Below are 14,217 nucleotides of genomic sequence, written 5' to 3'. Positions count from 1 at the left end.
CCTCTGTGGTTTCTTTGCCGCTAGGTGGAGGGGGGGGGTGAACCCACAGGTTCTGTCAGCCTTGCTGGATGTGCTGAGGGGCCAGATAAGTTTTGCTCCTGCCTCATTTGCGCGGTTGTAGCTTTCAAGTTGTCCACGAGCTTATTCAGGACTACCTGTCCTACCTGAACATTGTATGTCAGAGGACCTCATGTTGACTGTTCCTCTTACCAAGGCAGGGCTATTTCCCTAGTTTCAACACTAAACTTCACTCCTCTCTCGCTTCGAGGTGTTCCTGATGCTGTTTCACCCCGCCCCCTTTCCCAGGTCTGGGAAAATCTGATTTAACCTGGTGCAGAGCTGGCTCCTAGAGCGAAGAGAACCCCTGACATGCCTGTTTATTTCTGTCAGCTAGCGTGGCACACTGGCTCAGTGGTTAGCACTGCTGCCTCACAGTGCCAGGGACCCATGTTCAATTCCAGCCTCAGGTGACTATTTGTGTGGAGTTTGCACATTCTCCCCGTGTCTGCGTGGGTTTGGTCTGTGTACTCCAGTTTCCTCCCACAGTCCAAAGATGTGCAGGTCAGGTGGATTAGCCATGCTAAATTGTCCACAGTATTAGGTGCATTAGTCAGAGGGAAATGGGTCTGGGTGGGTTACTCTTCGGAGTAAGAGCTATGTCTCCATCCTCTGCACTTGAATCCCAACCCTCCAACTGCAATGAGGATACAATCCTCACATTCCACCCCAGTAATCTCCAGATACAGCGCACCATCCTCAGCCATTTCCGCCACCTACAGTCAGATCCCACCACCAGAGATATATTTCCCTCCCCATCCCTATCAGCATGTCGCAGAGACCATTCCCTCCATGACTCCCTCGTTAGCTCCATACCCCCCACCAATCCACCCTCCACACCTGGCACCTTCCCGTGTTGCCACACGAGGTGTAAACCTGCATTCACACCCCCCTCTTCACCTCCATCCAAGGCCTCAAAGGATCCTTCCACATCCAACAGAGATTTTCCTGCACATCCAAACACCTCATGTGTCCGTTGCTCTCGATGTGGTCTCCTCTACATTGGACAGACAGGAAGCCAATTTGTGAAACGTTTCAAAGAACACCTCTGGGACACCTGCAGCAAACAAACCCACCGCCCCGAAACCGAACACTTCAACTACCCCCGCCCACTCCGCCAAGGGCATGTAAGTCCAGGGCCTCCTCCACCGCCAAATCTAAAATGAGAAAGGTCTCTTTTCGTTGTGCACCCGCCGCTGCTGTATCTCCCAGTAGGAGGCAGCTGAAGGCATCTGTATTTGTTACTTTGCTACCCAGATGGTGTTACAACTTGTAATTGTACACACTTAAAATGAGAGCCTATTGCTGAATTCACCCTGAAGCTATAGGAGGTGTGGCCCAGTCCTCTTTATATAGCCCAAGCAGGGGTTTGTGCTCATTAGAATGACAAATCTATATCCATTTGGTGGAGCTTTCTCATATCAAACATGACCGCCAAACCTTCCTTGTTCCTCTGGAGTGTCACAAAGCTAGTCCTTTTTTTCCCTAAAAGCTGTTCCTTGGCTCAAGAAGACTCCGTCCCTGATTTTTTCAGAGGGGTCATTAACCAGGCCGGGCTCCGATCAGTCTGGTTTGGTACAAAGATGAAAAGGATTTTGAGAGGCCTTTTGTTTATATGTAAACAGATGAGACTTCAGGCCAAAGTGGTCATGTTTTAGAACTGACCTGTATAATGAAAGGGGAGTGGTCAGCTTTCTAGCTGAGCTAAGCAGTTTTAGTTCAGTCTTGAACTGGGAAGTTCAACAGGGAGCTGTGTGCAAACTTTCTCTCTCTCTGTCTGCCCTTCACCTTCAACCTGTAAGCATGTGTTCCATTTATATAGGTTTTTAAAGGGAGTTTGCTTATTGGGACTGTTGTGTATATTCAGAACAGCATCTTTAAGTATAATTTGGAAAGACTGTGTTCTGTAGGTGTTCTTTATTGTGTTCTTTATGTTTCATTCTGTTATTTTGTGAATAAATTTCTGTCTGTTTTAAAATCTAGTAGTCAACCTCGCCATCTTACTCTGGGTAATTTTCACTGTACACTTACTGAAACAAATTGCAAAGTTATGCTTAGGGGCTGCCTGCTTATGAATGTTTTGAGTGCTCTGGCCGAGTCTATAACAGGAGGTACTTACGTTTGGCATCAGTCAAAGTCCGGTAAGCATATGGTGAAGAGCTTTCCTCTGCATTGGGCCATCTGTGAGCTAACACTACCCCAATACCATACAGAGAGGCATCTCATGCCAACATCACATCTCGCCTGGGATTGTCATATTCCAACACCTTGGATGATGTTAGCTGCTTCTTCAATTCCCTAAAGACTTCACCTTGGCTATGAGAACATTTCCAAGCTTGACTCTTTTTCAATAGCAAATGTAAGGGTATGAGGATGGAGAGAAAATGAGGTCTGCAGATGCTGGAGATCAGAGATGGAAATGTGTTGCTGGAGAAGCGCAGCAGGTCAGGCAGCATCTAGGGAACAGGAGAATCGACGTTTCGGGCATTAGCCCTTCTTCAGGAATGAGGATGGAGGCCAGGTTATGTGTGAATTTTCTGTAAGGATTCATCAACCCAGGGGAAGACTGAAGCTCCAGTACAGTCATGGGAGCCAGGGTACCTTTGATCGCCCTCAGTTTATCTTCCAATGGGTGTAACCTGGTCTTGCCAACTAGCCATCTAGTTCACCCTGGGTGCCTGGAACATATTTTTCCCTCCTAAGGCATACATCCTCTTTGAAGAAATTTTTAAGCTCTAATACCAAGTTCTCTAAATGCTCTTTGTTGGTCTTCCCAGTTATTTCCATGTCACCCAGATCAATGACGACCTGGAGTGGACCTTGTAAGATGTTCTCCATCGTCCACTCCTAAACAGCACAGGCTGATGATACGTCAAATGGCAGTCTAGTGTATTGGTACAAAGAGAGAAGAACAAAGAAAATTTACAGCCGAGGAACAGCCCCTTCAAGCTTGAGCCGATCCAAATTCACTGTCTAAACCTATCACCCAATTCCAAGGCATCTGTATCCCTCTATTCCCCACCTACTCATGCACCTGTCCAGAAGCACTTTCAATGGTACAAACCCTTCTGAGAATTAATTGTAGCATACTTTGATTAGATTATACTAAACTCCCTACAGTGTGGGGACAGGCTGATGAGTTCTCTTACTCAGTTTAGGTCTGATGGGACCTTTTTGCTGTCTCGAGTCTGCATACCATTATCCTTTATTCTGATGGGATCTCACAGGTTCTGTTTAGTCTAGTGTGGTGAAAGAAAACTATTTAATTGTCTAACAAGAATTTTGTCTTAAATGTAGTTGCAATTCTTTTCTTTCTGCTTGTCTGGGATTTGATTATCACTGTCAAGATCAGCATTTGCTGTCCGTCCCTAATTGCTGTTGAACTCAATGGCTTGCTGGGGTCATTTTAGATGAGACCACATCGCTGTGGTTCTGAGCCTCATGTGCACCAGAGTAGGGCAGGATGCAATCTTCCCTAAATGCGAGGTGCTGCATTTTGGGAAAGCAAATCTTAGCAGGACTTATACGCTTAATGGTAAGGTCCAAGCGAGTGTTCCTAAACAAAGAGACTTTGGAGTGCAGGTTCATAGCTCCTTGAAAGTGGAGTCACAGGTAGATAGGATAGTGAAGAAGGCGTTTGGTATGCTTTCCTTTATTAGTCAGAGTATTGAGTACAGGAGTTGGGAGGTCATGTTGCGGCTGTACAGGACATTGGTTAGGCCACTGTTGGAATATTGCATGCAATTCTAGTCTCATTCCTATTGGAAAGATGTTGTGAAACTTGAAAGGGTTCAGAAAAGATTTACAAGGATGTTGCCAAGGTTGGAGGATTTGAGCTATAGGGAGAAGCTGAACAGGCTGAGGCTGTTCAGTCGGAGGCTGAGGGGTGACCTTATAGAGGTTTACAAAATTATGAGGGGCATGGAATAGGATAAATAGACAAAGTCTTTTCCCTGGAATCGGGGAGTCAAGAACTAGAGGGCATAGCTTTAGGGTGAGAGGGGAAAGATATAAAAGAGACCTAAGGGGCAACTTTTTCATGCAGAGGGTGGTATGTGTATGGAATGAGCTGCCAGGGGAAATGGTGGAGGCTGGTACAATTGCAACATTTAAGAGACATTTGGATGGGTATATGAATAGGAAGGGTTTGGAGGGATATGGGCCAGGTGCTGGCAGGTGGGACTAGATTGGTTTGGGATATCTGGTTGGCATGGACAGGTTGAACCGAAGGGTCTGTTTCCATGCTGTACATCTCTATGACTCTAAAGGACCTTAGTGATCCAGAAGGATTTTGCAATGACTTTTTGTAAAGTTTCATTTATGGGGCATTGCTGGCTGGGCCCAGCATTTATTACCCGTATGCTTGAGAAGGTGGGGATGAGCTGCCTCATTGAATGGCTGCAGTCCACCTGCTGTGGGTTGACACATAATACCAACTAATGTAAATATATCTATCACAGTGCTTGCAAACTGTTTCTGCATGTTGACTTGTCTGTTCAAGCTGTTATCACCCCTAAGTGAGAACTGTGTGAGCAGGGCCATGTTAGAGTATTTGGTGGAGGGTTCATCTGTTGAGGTGTGAATTGGTAAAGATGGATTGGGGAATCTTATGAAAGATGTTCACGGGGGGCAGGCAATGATTCACATTTCAAGAACATGTGTATGGAATACAACAGTTATTTATTCCAGTCTGGTAGAGGGATCAATGACACATATTTGAGGTAAGGAGCAGGAAATTCGGGGGGAAGTGAGGAAAGGTGTTTCCACCCAGAGACTGAGGGGAATCTGGAATTCGCTGCCTGTAACAGTTGTAAAGACAGAAAACCTCAGGACATTTCAAAATATTTAGATGTGCACAGGGCACACAAGGCTCTGGATCAAGTGTTGGAAAATGGGATTAGAATAGTTAGGTGGAATAAACTTGAAGGGCCGAAGGGTGTTTTTCTGTGCTGTAGACACAGCAGATCAATCAGGAATAAAGACAAAGTTAAAAATCGCAACAACCTCCAGGTTATAGTTCAACAGGCTCATTTGGAAGAACTTTGTTTTTATTCATGAACTTCTTAGAGATCGTCTTCCCTTTGAGCCAGTAGTTGGGTGTGTCGTTGGTAGCCACGATATGGAGGAGTCGTTGTTGGACTGCGGTGGACCGAGTTAAAACTCACACAACACCAGGTGATAGTCCAACAGGTTCATTTGGAAGTACTTCCACATCCAGAATAGGGGCCACAGCAGCAAAGCAGCCAGATTCACACAACGACTGGGAGGAGGTGGAGCAGAGGCTTTAGGGAGGGAAAACTCCACGGTCATGTGGAAGCTGGACTCTTCCCTGATTGCTTATAGAGTCAGACTGTTTGTCTGACATTACCCCACATCCTGGTCTGGATCTGCGGTAGTGTTCCTTCATCCACTGAAGCCCTGTCAAAGCTAACTTTGATAGTTAACTTGATTGTAGACCCCCATCCATACTGTTAGCGTGACTGTAGTCCCACTCCCATACTGTTAACCCGATTGTAGCCCCCCCATACTGTTCGTCTGAGTGCAGCACCCCTCCCGTACTGTTAACCTGACTGTAGCCCTCTCCTGTATCGTTAATCTGACTGTTGCCCCCCCCCCCGTACTGTTAACCTGACTGTAGCCCTCTCCCGTACTGTTAACCTGACTGTCGCCCCCCACTCCCGTACTGTTAACCTGACTGTCGCCCCTCCCCCCCGTACTGTTAACCTGACTGTAGCCCTCTCCCGTACTGTTAACCTGACTGTAGCCCCCTTCCATACTGTTAGCCTGACTGTAGCCCCCTCCTGTAATGTTAGCCCGACTGTAGCCCGCTCCCGTATTATTATCCAAACTGTAGACCCCTCCCGTACTGTTAATCTGACTCTAGACCCCCTCCCGTAATGTAGCCGGACTGTAGCCCTCTCCTGTACTGTTATCCTGACTATAACCCCATCCCATACTGTTAGCCTGACTGTAGACCCGATCCCATACAGTTAACCTGACTGTAGCCCCCTCCCGTACTGTTATCCTGACTGTAGACCCGATCCCATACAGTTAACCTGACTGTAGCCCCCTCCCATACTGTTAGTCTGACTGTAGACCCGATCCCATACAGTTAACCTGACTGTAGACCCCTCCCGTACTGTTAGTCTGACTGTAGACCCGATCCCATACAGTTAACCTGACTGTAGCCCCCTCCCATACTGTTAGCCTGACTGTAGACCCGATCCCATACTGTTAACCTGACTGTAGACCCCCTCCCATACTGTTAGTCTGACTGTAGCCCTTCCCATACTGTTAGCCTGCCTGTAGCTCCCCTCCTGTACTGTTAACCTGACTGTAGCCGCCTCCCGTACTGTTAATCTGACTCTAGACCCCCTCCCGTAATGTTAGCCGGACTGTAGCCCTCTCCTGTACTGTTATCCTGACTATAGCCCCATCCCATACTGTTATCCTGACTGTAGACCTGATCCCATACAGTTAACCTGACTGTAGCCCCCTCCCATACTGTTATCCTGACTTTAGACCCGATCCCATACAGTTAACCTGACTGTAGCCCCCTCCCATACTGTTATCCTGACTGTAGACCCGATCCCATACAGTTAACCTGACTGTAGCCCCCTCCCGTACTGTTATCCTGACTGTAGACCCGATCCCATACAGTTAACCTGACTGTAGCCCCCTCCCGTACTGTTAGCCTGACTGTATACCCGATCCCATACAGTTAACCTGACTGTAGCCCCCTCCCGTACTGTTAGCCTGACTGTAGACCCGATCCCATACAGTTAACCTGACTGTAGACCCCCTCCCATACTGTTAGCGTGACTGTAGACCCGGTCTCGTACTGTTAACCTGACTGTAGCCCCCTCCCGTACTGTTAGCCTGACTGTAGACCCGATCCCATACAGTTAACCTGACTGTAGCCCCCTCCCATACTGTTAGCCTGACTGTAGACCCGGTCTCGTACTGTTAACCTGACTGTAGCCCCCTCCCATACTGTTAGTCTGTCTGTAGCCCCTCCCATACTGTTAGCCTGCCTGTAGCCCCCCTCCTGTACTGTTAACCTGACTGTAGCCGCCTCCCGTACTGTTAACCTGACTGTAGACCCCCTCCTGTATTGTTAACCTGACTATAACCCCCTCTCATACTTTTACTCTGACTGTAGACCCCCTCCCATACTGTTAGTCTGACTGTAGACCCGGTCTCGTACTGTTAACCTGACTGTAGCCCCCTCCCGTACTGTTAGCCTGACTGTAGACCCGATCCCATACTGTTAACCTGACTGTAGACCCCCTCCCATACTGTTAGTCTGACTGTAGCCCCTCCCATACTGTTAGCCTGCCTGTAGCCCCCCTCCTGTACTGTTAACCTGACTATAACCCCCTCTCATACTTTTACTCTGACTGTAGACCCCCTCCCATACTGTTAGTCTGACTGTAGCCCCTCCCATACTGTTAGCCTGCCTGTAGCCCCCCTCCTGTACTGTTAACCTGACTATAACCCCCTCTCATACTTTTACTCTGACTGTAGACCCCCTCCCATACTGTTAGTCTGACTGTAGCCCCTCCCATACTGTTAGCCTGCCTGTAGCCCCCCTCCTGTACTGTTAACCTGACTATAACCCCCTCTCATACTTTTACTCTGACTGTAGACCCCCTCCCATACTGTTAGTCTGACTGTAGCCCCTCCTATACTGTTAGCCTGCCTGTAGCCCCCCTCCTGTACTGTTAACCTGACTATAACCCCCTCTCATGCTTTTACTCTAACTGTATCCCCCCTCCCGTACTGTTACTCTGACTGTATCCCCCATCCCGTACTGTTACTCTGACTGTATCCCCCCTCCCGTACTGTTACTCTGACTGTAGCCCCCTCCTGTACTGTTAGTCTGACTGTATCCCCACTCCCATACTGTTACTCTGACTGTATCCCCCCTCCCGTACTGTTACTCTGACTGTATCCCCCCTCCCGTACTGTTACTCTGACTGTATCCCCCCCCCTCCCGTCCTGTTACTCTGACTGTATCCCCCCTCCCGTACTGTTACTCTGACTGTATCCCCCCCTCCCGTACTGTTACTCTGACTGTATCCCCCCTCCCGTACTGTTAGCCTGACTGTAGCCCCCTCCTGTACTGTTACTCTGACTGTATCCCCCCTCCCGTACTGTTACTCTGACTGTATCCCCCCTCCCGTACTGTTAGCCTGACTGTAGCCCCCTCCTGTACTGTTACTCTGACTGTATCCCCCCTCCCGTACTGTTACTCTGACTGTATCCCCCCTCCCGTACTGTTACTCTGACTGTATCCCCCCCTCCCGTACTGTTAGCCTCACTGCGGCCGCCCCTCATGGTCCAGGCACTCAGCTGCTCATCCCCCTACTCTGTGTAAGTCGAGGGTCGAGTGCAGGTATCTGAGCTGACACTCACTTCACACAGAGTGACACATTGAGCGATTGGGACTGTTGAGCAGTTCTGTTACATCGCTTTGTCTCTATTCCTTGATGGTGCTGTGGATGGGAAGTGGCAATTCTTGGGTGTCTGAAAGCAGGAAATCAGAAAGGGCAGGTATGGGGGCAAGAGCATGATAGGGGAAGATTCGTGGTCACACCAACAACACCTTGCTCATCACACCAGCCAGCAGGAAGGTAGTGAGAGGAGCACAGGTTTGAAAAATGACATCCCATCGCCCACGATCAACATCCTTGGGTTACTATGGACTAGAAACTGAACTGGAGCAGCCAATAAATACCGCAGTTCCCACAACAGGTCAGAGGCTAGAAATTCTGCAGCGAATAACTCAGCTCCTGACTCTCTAAAGCCTGCTCACCATCTACAAGGCACAAACCAGGAGTGTGATGGAATACTCCCCTCTTGTCTGGATGGGTGCAGCTTTAACAACTCTCAAGAAACTTGAAATCATCCAGGACAAAGCAGCCCGCTAGATTGGTCACACATCCACAAACATCCAATCCCTCCACCACTGATGCACAACAACAACAGTGTGCGCCATCTACAAGTTGCACTGCAGAAATTTACCAAAGATCACTTGACAGCATCTTCCAAACCTATGGCTGCAACTACCTAGAAGGACAAGGGTAGCAGAAAATTGGGAGTACAACCTCTTGCAAGTTCCCCTCTGAGTGATTCACCATCATGATTTGAAAATATATCGACGTTCCTTGACTGTCACTGAGTCAAAATCCTAAATTTCTGGCATTGTGGGTCTACCTCCAGCACACAGACTGCATTGGTTCAAGAAGGCAGCTCACCACCACCTTATAGGAATGGGCAACGAATGCTGACCTCACCAGTGACAGGCCTTTCTCTTCCCAAATGCTGCATTCATGTAGCTGCCTTAAGCAGCTAGTGTGAGCAGAGTAATCACTCCCTCTCATTGACTCCCTTGTTTAAAAGTGGTGACTGTCTTTGAGAGAAGCGGGTTGATTGCACTGGGTATTATCAGTGCACACTGCCTGCGTTCCCACACCGCACTCTGAGGACTATTTATGCAAAACGCCAAGTTTGATAAATCGGGGGCACCTGCTAGTCCCCCTGCCTCAGGGTAGCTACCTGATGAAGGAGCAGCGAAAGCTAGTGCTTCCAAATAAACCTCTTGGATTATAACCTGATGTTGTGTGATTTTTGACTTTGTCCACCCCAGTCCAACACCGGCTCCTCAACATTATACCTCAGTGTAGAGTGACTCCAACCATTGGAATTGGGCTGAATTGAAGTTTGCCTGAGAAAGGCAACAAGGAGCAAGTACACAAATAATCATTGTGGCGAAACTCAGAGCACAATGGGGTGAAATATTTATGATGCACTGTGATGCCAACAAGAACTTGCCCACACACAGTGAAAGAAAAATGTCTTTGTGTTGCAATTTCTGTTCTAACCACCAGATGGTGGTGGTGTACTTGGACATCTCACTTGCCAATTTCCTATTTAGTGAACTGCGGGCTCAGTCTCTCGGCTGCAGGAATTCTCATCCCAAATAATATTGTCACATATGAAACATGCCATGCTCTCTGCTCAGAGGAACTTTTCATGTATCATGATCTTGCAGTTGAGGAAAATTTCAAAAGACTCGCCAGGAAGATATAAAATTAGAAAAGAGAAATTGGCGTTCGCGTGAGTGGGAGGGGGGTGACAGCATTAGTCATTTTTACAGTACCTTCCATACCTATGATCACAACCACCTAGAAGGACAATGGCATCAGAAATGTGGGAGTGTGACCCACTGCAAGTTCCCCTCTAAGCCACTCCCCATCGTGACCCAGCATTAGACATAATTGGGCATGAGTTTGGGCCAGACTAAGAGGAAGTACAATGATGTGAAAACTGGGTTTGATTTAGGTTTACAGTGCACGCGTGTAGTGACAGAGAGCTTGGTAAATAAGGTCGGTGCATTGCAGATGCAGAGGGGCACATGGAAAGATGACATTTTTGACTGGAATGGAGACCTGGCTAAAAAATGGACACAAAGTCTACTAAATATTGCAAGTGTTTAGGAAAGGTGGGGAAGAAGGAGGAAGGGTAGCCGTGTTGTTTCGGGAGAACAATAACATGCTGGAGAGAGACAGGTCAGAAACAGGGAAACAGAAATTTCGGGACACGAGTATACCCCCATTCAGTCTTTTATGCTGGCTCTGCTGATCACAGCTGATCATCCTGGTCCTGTTTATGCCCCATATCTTTGGATCCCTTTAGTCCAAAGAACCATATTCACCTCCTCCTTGAAAGTTGTGGAGAGGTCAATGACAGAATCTATTTGGTTTCAGTTAATTAATCAAGCAATCAGTATGGTGTTGTGTAGAGTCTATAGTCCTCCAAATAGTGGGAAAGATATGGAGGATATCTGCAGCAGAGTTGTAAAAATGATACAATAATGACAATACGGGCTTCGATTATCCTAATATAGATCGAGAGAACAATTGAATGAAGATCAAGAGGAAGAATTTGCATAAGTGTGTTCAAAAGAAGTTACATCAAGAACCATTGCATCATAGAATCATTTCCAACAGTAGAGACTCATTGAGTCTGTGCCAGGCCCAACAAGCAAGGAAGTGAATCAAGTGGACCAAGTGTCTGGAGGGGAACATTTAGGGAACAGTGATCATAATATCACAAAGTTTCAGTTAACTATGGAAAAGAATAGTGGACAATCCAGGGTAAAATTAAGTAATTAGTGCTAACTTTGGTGAAATGGAATTATTGATTGTCAGGTAAAACTGCAACAGAACAATGGAGATAGTTTGCCACACTTACCATGAGGGGAAAAGCAAGGACAACCAATGACATAGTTCCCTGGATGACAAAAACAAAATGGAGAGTAAGGAACAAGAAAAGGAAAGATATAACAGATACCAGATTGATTAAGCAAGTGAGCCAGACTGAATATCAAAGATTCCACGGTGAAACAAAAAGGGAAATAAGAAAAGAAAGAGACTGAGAACAGACTGGCAGCTAACATAGAGAGGAATCCAAACATATTTTATTTGCACATAAATAGAACATAGAACATAGAACATAGAACAATACAGCACAGAACAGGCCCTTCAGCCCACGATGTTGTGCTGAACATTTGTCCTAGCTTAAGCACCCATCCATGTACCTATCCAATTGCCACTTAAAATTCGCCAATGATTCTGACTCTGCTACTCCCACAGGCAGCGCATTCCATGCCCCCACCAGTCTCTGGGTAAAGAACCTACCCCTGACATCTCCCCTATACCTTCCACCCTTCACCTTAAATTTATGTCCCCTTGTAACACTCTGTTGTACTCGGGAAAAAGTTTCTGACTGTCTACTCTATCTATTCCCCTGATCATCTTATACACCTCTATCAAGTCACCCCTCATCCTTCTCCGTTCCAATGAGAAAAGGCCTAGCACGCTCAACCTATCCTCGTACGACCTATTCTCCATTCCTGGTAAATCTTCTCTGCACCCTCTCCAAAGCTTCCACATCTTTCCTAAAGTGAGGCGACCAGAACTGCACACAGTACTCCAAATGTGGCCTAACCAAAGTCCTGTACAGCTGCAACATCACTTCACGACTCTTGAATTCAATCCCTCTGCTAATGAACGCTAATACACCATAGGCCTTCTTACAAGCTCTATCCACCTGAGTGGCAACTTTCAAAGATCTATGAACATAGACCCCAAGATCCCTCTGCTCCTCCACCTCACTAAGAACCCTACCGTTAACCCTGTATTCCGCATTCTTATTTGTCCTTCCAAAATGGACAACCTCACACTTGGCAGGGTTGAACTCCATCTGCCACTCCTCAGCCCAGCTCTGCATCATATCTAAGTCCTTCCTCACTATCCACAACTCCACAAATCTACGTATCATCTGCAAATTTACTGACCCACCCTTCGACTCCCTCTTCCAACTCATTAATAAAAATTACAAACAGCAGAGGACCCAGAACTGATCCCTGCGGAACTCGACTTGTAACTGGGCTCCAGGCTGAATATTTACCATCTACCACCACTCTCTGACTTCGACCGGTTAGCCAGTTTTCTATCCAACTGGCCAAATTTCCCTCTATCCCATGCCTCCTGACTTTCCGCATAAGCCTACCATGGGGAAGAAGGATATAAAGTGGAGACGTCCCTAGTGGTGGGAGATGGGGGGATAGTAGACAATAGGGCAATAGAATAGAGGACAATAGACAATCAGTGCAGGATTAGGCCATTCAGCCCTTCGAGCCTGCACCGCCATTCAATATGTTCATGGCTGATCATTCCTAATCAGTATCCTGTTCCTGCCTTATCTCCATAACCCTTGATTCCACTATCTTTGAGAGCTCTATCCAACTCTTTCTTAAATGAATCCAGAGACTGGGCCTTCACTGTCCTCTGGGGCAGAGCATTCCACACAGCCACCACTCTCTGGGTGAAGAAGTTTCTCCTCATCTCTGTCCTAAATGGTCTACCCAGTATTTTTAAGCTATGTCCTCTGGTTCGGCACTCACCCATCAGCGGAAACATATTTCCTGCTGCCAGAGTGTCCAATCATTTCATAATCTTATACGTCTCAATCAGATCCCCTCTCAGTCTTTGAAACTCAAGGGTATACAAGCCCAGTCACTTAAGTCTTTCGGTGTAAGGTAATCCCGCCATTCCAGGAATTGACCTCGTGAACCTACGCTGCACTCCCTCAATAGCCAGAATGTCTTTCCTCAAATTTGGAGACCAGAACTGCACGCAGTACTCCAGGTGTGGTCTCACCAGGGCCCTGTACAGCTGCAGAAGCACCTCTTTGCTTCTATACTCAATTCCTCTTGTTATGAAGGCCGCATGCTATTAGCCTTCTTCACTATCTGCTGTACCTGCATGCTTACCTTCATTGACTGGTGTACAAGAACACCCAGATCTCTCTGTACTGCCTCTTTACATAAATTGATTCCATTGAGGTAGTAATCTGCCTTCCTGTTCTTGCCACCAAAGTGGATAACCATACATTTATCCACATTAAACTGCATCTGCCATGCATCTGCCCACTCACCTAACTTGTCCAGGTCACCCTGTAATCTCCTAACATCCTCATCACTTTTCACCCTGCCACCCAGCTTTGTATCATCAGCAAATTTGCTAATGTTATTGCTGATACCATCTTCTATATCATTAACATACATTGTAAAAAGCTGCGGTCCCAGCACGGATCCCTGCGGTACCCCACTGGTCACGGCCTGCCATTCCGAAATGGAGCCATTTATCACTACCCTTTGTTTCCTATCAGCCAACCAATTTTCAATCCAATCTAGTACTTTGCCCCCAATACCATGCACCCTAATTTTACTCACTAACCTCCTGTGTGGGACTTTATCAAAAGCTTTCTGAAAGTCCAGGTACACCACATCTACTGGATCTCCCTCGTCCATCTTCAGAGTTACATCCTCAAAAAATTCAAGAAGATTAGTCAAGAATGATTTCCCCTTCATAAATCCATGCTGACTCTGTCCTATCCTGTTACTACTATCCAGATGTGCCGTAATTTCATCCTTTATAATAGACTCCAGCATCTTTCCCACCACTGAGGTCAGACTAACTGGTCTATAATTTCCTGCTTTCTCTCTCCCACCTTTCTTAAAAAGTGGTATAACATTAGCCACCCTCCAATCCTCAGGAACCGACCCTGAATCTATCAAACTCTGGAAAA

The 14,217-nt window shown here is 46.9% G+C and overlaps 1 protein-coding gene across 6 annotated transcripts in view; it reads left to right on the top strand.

The window, feature by feature from the left end:
* Positions 1 to 14,217, top strand: part of LOC122557643 (follitropin subunit beta-like) — a 104,401-nt gene that overhangs the window by 59,917 nt on the left and 30,267 nt on the right. The window lies entirely within an intron of this gene.

This window comes from Chiloscyllium plagiosum, unplaced genomic scaffold (genome assembly GCF_037043375.1).
Source record: "Chiloscyllium plagiosum isolate Xiang-an unplaced genomic scaffold, Cpla_swu_hap1 HiC_scaffold_18, whole genome shotgun sequence".
Classification (NCBI taxonomy): domain Eukaryota; kingdom Metazoa; phylum Chordata; class Chondrichthyes; order Orectolobiformes; family Hemiscylliidae; genus Chiloscyllium; species Chiloscyllium plagiosum.
The sequence above is the reverse complement of the archived record's forward strand: the minus strand, read 5'-3'. Positions and strand labels throughout refer to the sequence as shown.